Below are 11,172 nucleotides of genomic sequence, written 5' to 3' on the forward strand. Positions count from 1 at the left end.
TTCTAATATTGTTACTATTCAATTTAGGGCAATTTTAACCTTATAAATTGGGGAAACGGGCTCACAAGGGCAAAATGGGAAATTCGGAAGCAAAATGCCAAATTAAGTACTAGGTGATCATAACCCAACCACTAATTGATGATTTAACTCAAATATTAGCCTAATTTATGATTTCAAGCAAAACCCCCAAATTAGGTAAAAACCCTAACTCTTTGATTCCGAAATTCAACACTAGAAATGGAAGATATATGATTAACAAGCTTAGATTCATTAAAATCTAACATAAAAACCATAAATTTATCATTAATAAGCCTAGGGACAATGTTTATCAAAACCCTCTTCCAACTTCCATCACTAGGGCTTATTAAAGGGAAGGGGGGAATCTAAGATAATTGTTACACCTCAGAAAATTTTCTGTTGATGCGCAAGTGAATAGACTAGTGAAGAGTACGAGTATATGGTATTTAAATATGTAAGAAATGACATTCAATGACCCTAGTTAAGATTTCAAAGATGTTTGAGATAGGGGAAGAAAGTTGGCCAAGAGAAGGCAAGGCATACGATAGGTATCGGAAAGGAATTACGAGTAACGAGTTAACGAGGATTTAATAATGTCCTGGAGGAGAGTGATAACATCCCTTAGATTGGTATTGAGGTGTTAAAAAAGTGTTAAGAAGGTTCCATAAGGATTGGAGACCAAACGAGTCGACAAAAATGAGCTTCGGAATACTGGAGATTATACGGCCAAACATACTGGCCGTATAAAATATACGGTCCGTATGTTAGGACCGTATAATCAGCCCAGAATGGCATACTTCTCTAGACCAAACATACAGCCCGTATAATATGTACGGACCGTATGTTGGTCCGTATACCTGGTCAGGGACTGAATGGTTCATTAAATAAAGGATCCAAGTTTTATTTCATTTCACTTCCACATCACACCCCTTCTCTCTAAAACATCTCTCTACATTTATTCCACAAGAATTCAAGAGGTATTAGTGATCAACAACATATACTAAGTGAATCAAGTGCAAGAAAACCCATTAAAGGTCATTCAAGTCAAGAAATCTCATTGGAGATGAACTAAGGTTTTTGCTCAAGTAGAGTATTACCAACCAAGTCTTGTTCCTACAACATCTAAGGTAAGATTTTTGGTATTTCTATGTTGTTTAAGGTATTTGAGAGTTGAAATACTTGGATTGTAGAAGGGTATAGAAAAATGGATCATGAATGTGGAATAGTGCCATTCTGAGTAATAGTTTGAATTGAGTCATGATTCTTGATGCGTTGTGATATAAATATGTTACAAATGATGTTGAGAACATGGGATAGGAAATGTATGTGAATGAACGTAGTCGTGTGTTATGACCATGGATATGGGTGAATGGAAGCGAGTGAGAAATATAGATAATGTGGATGAATAGAGATTATTGTTATGATGTTGTAAATGTATTATTGATGTTTGGGAGTTGATATACGATATGGAGGAATGTCGTATAAATAAAGGAGATGCTGTCCGATTTTCTCTAGTTTTAGCCGTGAGTGCTAAGCTATCAATTCTCTAATGTTAGTATTCACTCTAATGAAGGTAGAAACGTGAGCATTGAAGAAGCACGTGCAAGTGATAGAATAGTCGAACGGAAAGGTATGCAAGGCTAACCCTTCTTTCATAAGGAATGGTTCTTTGACCAATCATCTGAATCTTCTATAAGTCTATGATGTCCTTCAAATGATTCGGTCTTCCGAGCTATTAAGCTCACGATTCTCGATATGCTACGATTGTACTAAGTTCCTCATATGACGAGTAAGCCTATAAAGATAGATGTAATGGATGACGATAATAGTGATAATGATATTGATGACGACTATAATGGTAATAGCGATGACGATAACGATGACGATGATGATAGTGATGTTAATAATAAAGATGCTTATGAGCTATTATGTATATGTATTTATGTATGACTATTATGGGACCCCGAGCTTATAAGGCCGGGTAGAGTATGTATATGATTATGTAACGCGCGTACACCTCTGCAGATGGTACGGATAACCCTGAAGCCTTGGTAGGGCCAGGTATGTGTAACCTTGAGCCTTGGTTAGCCAAGTATGTATGAAACACTGAACCTTCGTGGTCGGGCATGCTATGTAAATGTTATGTATATGATATAGATATGAGTATGAATACGAACATGATACGGATATGAATACGAATAAGACTATATAAATGAATACAGATATGAGTACGGATGTATGTACATGAATACACGCTAGAAATGGAAAGTCCCTATGACAAGCAAGTAAGTGCTTATGACGTCGATGCTACTATCTCCCATCTTATGCTATTTCTTATGTTGCTCATTATGCTTCTATATTGATATTGATCATGCTTTACATACTCAGTACATTCTTCGTACTGACGTCCATTTGTTTGTGGACGCTACGTCATGCCTGCAGGTGCCCAGGGAGATAGACTTGATCCATAGCTACATTTCTCAGGGACTACATAACGGAGCTCCATTTCATTCGGAGCTATAACTTTTGGTATTGATTATTTTGTGTACATAATTATGGGCATAGCGGGGTCCTGTCCCGCCTATGTGATATGACATACTCTCCTTAGAGGCTCGTAGACATATGTATATGGTTAGATATGATTGGCCTTGTCGGCCTATATTTTGGATTTCATTTTGTTAGCCTCGTCGACTTATGTACATTGATATGGGCATAGATGCCAATGATGATATAAAGATATTGTTGTCCAATGAGACTAGTATGATTGATGAATCGAAATGTATGTTTAAATATGTGGCTCACCTAGATGTAAGTGTAAAGGTACGCTAAGGGGTGCCCGGGTAGGCTAGCACCGGGTGCCCGTCACGGCCCCTAGTCGGGTCGTGACAATAATTATGATTAAAGAAAGAGCAAAGGAATAAGTAAGATTTACCTCCAAGAATATCTCAAAAATATCTCCAAGAACTGTTCCCCAAAGCTCAAATCTCGAAATGGGAAATAATGAGGGTCTAAAGGCTTTTAACAGTTCATTAATTTTGCAAATTGCTCGTCACCTGCTTTAGCGGCACTGGGATCGCCCCAGCGGTGCGCTTCAGTGGCCAAGGCAAAAAGCCTTGGACCGCTCCAGCGGTACCGCTGCCGCAGTGCTAGTGCTGCTAAAGCGGGTATCAGACACCAGAAACTTACCCAAGTTTCACCAATTGATCCGATTTTTCGACTAGTTCCAGAGGCCATCTACTCACATACCATACACATAGACACACATAAAAACACACTATGAACGCGTCTGTGGCCTCGAAATTCCCAACGGAAGTCTCGTTGACCGAGTCAACTCCCGATATCTCTTTCCTATTTCCCAACCCATGTTCCAAAATGCATCCGATTGCTTTGGGAATCATACCAAATACACACACAAGTTCTAAATGACCATCCGGACCTCTCGAAATTGATGAATTTTTTAAAAAGGGTCGTTTACCCAAAATTCAACTTTGGGTCAACTGTTTTTCATTTTAAGTCTATATTTCACCCAAGTTGCCCGAATCCGATCTAGACACCTCGGGAAGCATGCCAACAATCCCTTCGGGTAAAAAAATGAGCTAATCAATGCTCGAAAAAGGGTGAAAATGCTAGAAACAGTATAACGACCAAACGGGTCGTTATATCAGATACCAATTAAACTATCGCTCGTCTTCGAGCGAAGAAAGGAAAGAAAGCGGGAAAATACCTAGATCAGTAAACAACTGAGGATATCGGCTACGCATGTCGGACTCGGTCTCTCAAGTAGCCTCCTCGACAGGACGGTGCTTCCATTGCACCTTCACGGAATCAATCTCCTTTGACCTCAACTTTTGAACCTGCCTATCCAAGATCGCGATAGGCTCCTCCTCATAAGTCAAATTCTCATCAAGAGATATAGAGTCCCAACAAACAGTGTAGGTATTGTCGGCATGGTACTTCTTCAGCATCGAAACATGAAAAATGGGATGAACTCCCGCCAAGCCTGGCGGTAATGCCAACTCATAAGCTACATCATCTATACAGTCCACAATCTCAAACGGACCAATATACCTGGGGCTCAACTTACCCCTTTTACCAAACCTCATAACACCCTTCATGGGTGAAACCTTCAACAGAACCTGGTCACCAACAACAAACATCAAATCCCGGACCTTCCGGTCCGCATACATCTTTTTCCGACTCTGAGCTGCCAAAAGCTTGGCCTGGATAACTATCACTCTATCAAGGGACTCTCTCAACAAATCTGTACTCCAAGGCCGAGCCTCAAACCCATCAAACCAACCAATCGGAGATCTACATCTCCTACCATACAAGGCCTCAAAAGGCGCCATACCAATACTCGAATAATAGTTGTTATTGTACGCAAACTCTACCAAGGGAAAGTGCTGGTCCCAATGACCACCAAAATCAATAACACACGCTCTCAACATGTCCTCGAGCACCTGAATGGTCTGCTTAAACTGGCCATGGGTCTGGCGATGAAAGGTTGTATTGAGATCCAATCTGGTACCCAACTCCTCATGAGGTGCCCTCCAAAATCGGGAAGTGAAAATAGTACCCCGATCGGATACGACAGAAATAGGAACTCCATGCAATCTCACAATATCCCGAATGTACATCTTGGCTAACTTCTCCGCGGTATAGGAAACCTGAACTGGAAAAATGTGAGCGAACTTAGTCAACCGATCCGCTATCACCCAAATAGAATCAAACTTGCCAAGGGTGTTTGGAAGACCCGTGAAAAAATTCATGGTAATCCTCTCCCACTTTCACTGGGGAAAGGGCATCCTCTGAAGCACCCCACCAGGTCGCTGGTGCTCATACTTTACCTGCTGACAATTCCCACACTTAGCCACGAAATCAACTATATCGTTCTTTATCCGATGCCACCAATAGTGCTGTCTCAAATGCGATACATCTTAGTCACTCCCGGATGAATGAAATAGCGAGAATTATAAGCCTCAGACAAGATCAACTGAATCAACTCACCAACACGAGGAATGCATACGCGTCCTCTAATCCTCAGACTGCCCTCAGAATCAATCACAGCCTCCTTGGTATCTCGAATCTTGCTCAACTGAGCATCCTCAAACTGATGGGTCCCAATCCGATCCAATAAAGATGACCTCGCCTCTATACAAGCCAAAATCCTGCCCGGAGCTGAATTATCCAGACGAATGAAACTGTTGGCCAGAGTCTGAACCTCCATGGCCAATGGACGCTCAGAAATAATCAATCGAGCTAAATTCCCTATACTCACTGCCTTGCGACTCAAGGCATCAGCCACTACATTGGCTCCCGAGATGATACAGAATAGAGATGTCATAGTCCTTCATGAGCTCCATCTATCGGCGCTGCCTGGAATTAGCATCTCTGGGTAAACACATGCTGAAGACTATGGTGATCTGTGAAAACCTCACAGTGAACACCGTACAAATAATGCCTCCAAAGCTTCAAAGCGAAGACCACGGCCAACAACTCCAAATCACGGGTAGGGTAATTCTTCTCATGAACCTTCAACTGGTGGGAAGATTAAGCTATCACTCTACCCTCCTGCATCAACACAACCCCCAAGCCAATAGGGGAGGCATCACAGTAGACAGTGAAATCCTTACCCTCCACGGGTAATGCTAATACCGGGGCTATAGTCAAAAAAGGCTTGAGCTTTTGAAAGCTCTCCTCACAATCATCCATCCACTGGAAGGGAACATCCTTCTGAGTCAATCTGGTCAAGGATGAAGCAATAGCAGCAAAAACCTTCATAAAACGATGGTAATAACTGGCCAAACCCACAGAACTATGAATCTCAGTAAAAGTAGTAGGCCTCGCCCAACCCCTCATAGCCTCAATATTTTGTGGATCAACCATAATCCCTTTCTTAGACAAAACATGGCCCAAGAATGCTATAGACTCCAACAAGAACTCACACTTAGTAAACTTAGCAAACAGGCTATGTTTCTTCAATAACCTAAGAACAGAATGAAGATGGCTCTCATGCTCCTCTCTACTTTTAGAATACACCAAGATGTCATCAATGAACACAATCACAAAGGAATCAAGAAATGGCCTAAAGATGTCATTCATCAAGGTCATAAATGCAGCCAGAGCATTGGTAAGCCCAAAAGACATCACTAGAAACTCATAGTGGCCATATCTCGTCCGAAATGTTGTCTTCGGAATATCCTCCACCCTGATCTTCAACTGGTGATAGCCAGAACGCAAACCAATCTTCGAAAACACCGAAGCACCGTGAAGCTAGTCAAACATATCATCAATACGAGGCATAGGGCAATTATTCCGAATGGTGACCTTGTTCAACCGACGGTAATCGATACACATCCTCATGGTCCCATATTTCATCTTCATAAATAACACAGGAGCACCCCAAGGGGAGACACTCGGTCTAATGAACCCCTTGCTCAACAAATCCTGTACCTGCTCCTTAAGCTCCTTCAACTCGACAGGTGCCATCCCATACGGCGGAATAGAAATAGGACGAGTGCCCAGATCCACATCAATACAGAAATCAATATCGTGATCAGGTGGCATACCCAGCAGATTCGGCCGGAACACCTCCGCGAACTCGCTCACAATAGGGATAGACTCAAGGGGTGGAGATGCAACAATCGTATCACTAACATGCGCCAAATAAGCTAGACACCTCTTACTTACTAACTTTTTTGCCCGAAGGAAGGAAATGATCTTCTTCGGAGCAAGGCTAGGAGTACCTCTCCACTCAAGCCTAGGAATGCCCGACATGGCTAAGGTGACTGTCTTAGCATGACAGTCCAAGATCGCGTGATAAGAAGAAAGTCAGGACATCCCTAATATAATATCAAAGTTGACCATATCAAGAATCATCAAATCTACCCAAGTGTCATACCCCATAAAAGTAACCAAACAAGACTGGTTGACTCGATCAACAATCACAGAATTTCCGACAGGAGTAGACACATGAACAGGTATATCTATGCTATCACAAGGCAAATCCCAACCAACGGCATGAAATGTAGATACATACGAATAGGTGGATCTAGGATCAAATAACACAGACGCTGCTTTATGATGGACATAACTAGTACTTGCAATCACAGCATCTGAGGCCTCTGCCTCGGGCCTACCAGAAAATGAGTAACAATAGGCTCCACCATGCCCAGTCTGAGATCCTCCTCTCGTACCCTGAGAACCACCTCTAGCTGTCTAGGAACCACCTCTAGAACCATGAGAAGTACCGCGGCCTGACTGAGCTCTGCCCCTCTGGGAAGTCCTACCTCGACCACCAGATGCTATTGGAGTCCTCGGCGGCTTATAATCCCGCCTGGGTCGGGGATATCTCCTAGTAACATGCCCAACCTTATAAGAATAACATGTAAGAGAAGTCGAATGCTAAAACACGAAAGCTGAAAACCCGAATGAAGCAGCTCTGTCCGCTGGTCTGGAGAACGAACTCTCAGGAGTTCTCAGCTGGGTGGCTCACTAGGTGAAGCCTTTAATGCTGAATATACAAGATGGCCGGAATATGGTTAATGTGGCCTCAAAAATTGACTGGCGCCTTTCAAACCAGAATCCCCAAAACTGCCAGTCTGACATGGCCTCTTGTCACCACCACCAAAAGCATAGGCCTAAGCTCCCTTAACCATAGAAGCATGCTCAATAATGGACTGGAAGGAAGCCCCCATAGACTCCATCTGAAGATGAGGAATCTGTAGAGAGCCCACTAGTCCCCCAACAAAACGCCTGATCCAATCGCCCTCAGTAGGGATCAACGGAGTAGAATAACGGGCCAAACAGAGGAAACGGTCACATAGGACTCCAAAGACATGCCCCTCTGCTCAAGGTGTAAAAACTACTGCCCACGCACCTCTCTCAAAGACCGGGGCACATAATTCTCAAGGAAGGCACGGTAGAACTGAGTCCAAGTCAAAGGAAGAGAACCCTCAGGTCTGCACGCCACGAAATACCTCCACTATATCTTCACATCAGCGCGAAACTGGTAGGACACATAATCAACACCGTGGGTCTCCACTATCCCCACACGGTGTAGCAACTCATGCATATTATAATAAACTCATTGGCATCCTTAGACGAGGTACCAGCAAACCTCTGCGGCTCTAACTTTCAAAATCTCCCAACAAGGTCCTAATCGGAAGCAGTCATAACAGCACCCTCCATGGGCCTAATATCATTACCAGGAGCGGGTATCGCATCAATGCAAGAAGCTATAGCTGCGGGATATGCTGCCCGTGTGGGTCCCTGCATAGGGGTCTACGCCCCAACTCTAGTCTGTGACCCACCGCCGGGAGTAGTAACACTGGCTGCTGCCTGCTGGGCATCAAGATGAAATGATACTCTGGCCATAGTATCGTGCATGGCCTGATGAGAAGTAACCTCAGGCTGTGTCTGTGCTGGAGCCATATCCTCGGGCTCAGGAGACAGGGATCTCTTTCGGCACTGTCCTACCACTGGAGCCCTACCCCTAGCTGGGGAAACCCCGCGGCCTCTGACTCTGCCAGGCCCTCTGGTTGTCTCTCGCCCTCGGGTGCCAGCCGAAGTTACGGGCTCTGGCACCTGACCTCGGGCCATCGTAGCCCGAGACCTCACCATCTATGAGAGAAGAGATAAGGGTCAGATACCAATTTGATCTTCCCAGATACCAATTGAAATAAAGTAGCACGAAGAATGAAAAGAAACTGAGATTTCCTAAATGTCCTGTAGCCTCTGGCAGATAAGCACGGAGCTTATCGTACCGCTCCACAAGACACACTCTTGTATTAAAGACTGCGTAACCTAAGGCTCTGATACCAACTGGTCACGACCTATTTTGCTTAAGCCGTACGGGCACTTACCTTTCCACCTCGGTAAGCGAACTCTCAACCCAATAAATAAATAAATACATAAAAGAATGATATTAAGCAATAGAATAGAATAAATACGTGAGTCTCACGATACATATATATAAGTAAGTAGAATAGTGCGGAATAATAATAACACCCCTAGGGTCTAGTCTGAATAACACAAGAGCATCTAAAAGGGAAATACTACAAATATGGAATAATAATACATAAAGTGTCTATGTCTCTGAATAGAATAGGACTTAAAGATAGAGAATTCTTCAAGACAGTGGACGACCATGCTCACCCTGGAAACTCGAGAATAGAGCTGAAGCGACTATCAGCCACACATCACGAAAGTGGATCCGACTTGATACTCTGCATTCATAAAAGAATGCAGCAAGTGCAGGTCAATAAAAAACAACAGTACTAATAGACATCATCGGCCGACTAAGCATAGCTAACACAATCTAGAAAATAAAGCAGATAACCCAATAAGTATGAGCCAGATATAATCAAATCCAAGTATATGTCATTGCCTAAGTAAGCATCTAATCCCAAATGTGCCAAGTCTGACTATATCAAGTCCAAATCCAATATCGCAAGTACATCACCAAACAACACAAAATCAAGCCATAATGCAATGCAATGTAATGCAATAGTGTATGAATGCAATGCAAATGCTGTGAATATATATACTCCAAACGGAAATATCAACATCTCGGTAGCACAACCCAATATGACTCACGAAGTCTAAGTGCCACCTGTCCCGAATCTTTGCTCAACAGACATACTGGACCCCGGATCTTTGCCCACGGAAGGTTGTCACAAGCACCCCTTTAGGGGACCCGCGGAATCCATGCACTATCAACGATTCCGGAACTAACATCGGATATCGGTCATGCAATCAACGATTTCGGAACTAACAATGGATATCGGCCATCTCACATTTGTCAAGTAAAAGAGTTTTATCAAGTATCAACTTCACTCAATCAACGATTTCGGGATGAACATCGGACATCGGCCATCTCATGTCACTCAAGTAAAAGAGTTTTATCCATTATAATCAGGATGTCAATAATGTATCATGACAATGAGAATGCGTGCAATGCATGAATCAACATCAATGATCATGCTCAATATCACAAGTACCAATAATGGGTACGCCAAAATATATCCGAATCACAAATACCAATAGTGGCTTTGCCAATAATATAACCGAAGCACAAGTACTAACGGTGGGTACGCCAACAATATATATGAGTACAAATACCAACAGTAGGTATGCCAACTATATCATAATCAAGATGATAAAACTGAATCCAATATCTATCAACAACTCATAGCATCAAGTCGGCACAATAGAACAATCAAATCACAACACAACGGGGTGGCTAGTCCTAATACGCAATCATGCCCAACCTAAGTCAATATCCAACACAACTTCATACCCGAAGGTTTACATGCTATCTCCAACAATACAATCTAAATACTTACCTCGCTATATGAAGTCTCACCAAAGGTAAGCCATAACCTACCTGGATGGCCGAACCGCAACACCAACAACTCACTCATTTACCTTGCCTTTCCGCTGAACCTCATAACAAAGGTAGTCTAAGCATAATTGAATTCTAGATTAGAAATCATGAAGAATGATACTAATATTGCTACTATTCAATTTAGGGCAATTTTAACCTTAAAAATTGGGAAAACGGGCCCAAAAGGGCAAAACAGGAAATTCGAAAGCAAAATGCCAAATTAAGTACTAGGTGATCATAACCCAACCACTAATTGCTGATTTAACTCAAGGATTAGCCTAATTTCTGATTTCAAGCAAAACCCCCAAATTGTGTATAAACCCTAACTCTTTGATTTCTAAATTCAATACTAGAAATGAAAGATATATGATTAACAAGCTTAGATTCATCAAAATCTAACATAAAGACCATCAATTTATCATTAATAAGCCTAGGGACAATGTTTATCAAAACCCTCTTCCAACTTCCATCACTAAGGGCTTATTAAAGGGAAGGGGGAATCTAAGATGATTATGATTAAAGAAAGAGTAAAGGAATGAGCAAGATTTACCTTCAAGAATATCTCCAAGAACTATTCCCCAAAGCTCAAATCTCAAAATGGGAAAAAATGAGGGTCTAAATCCCTTTAACAATTCATTAATTTTGCAAACTACCCGTCACCCATTTTAGCGGCACTGGGACCGCCCCAGCGGTGCCATTTCAGCGGTCAAGGAAAAAAGCCTTGGACTGCTATAGCAGTACTGCGGCCGCCAAAGCGGGCACCAGAC

This window comes from Lycium barbarum, chromosome 3 (assembly GCF_019175385.1).
Source record: "Lycium barbarum isolate Lr01 chromosome 3, ASM1917538v2, whole genome shotgun sequence".
NCBI classification, from domain to species: Eukaryota; Viridiplantae; Streptophyta; class Magnoliopsida; order Solanales; family Solanaceae; genus Lycium; species Lycium barbarum.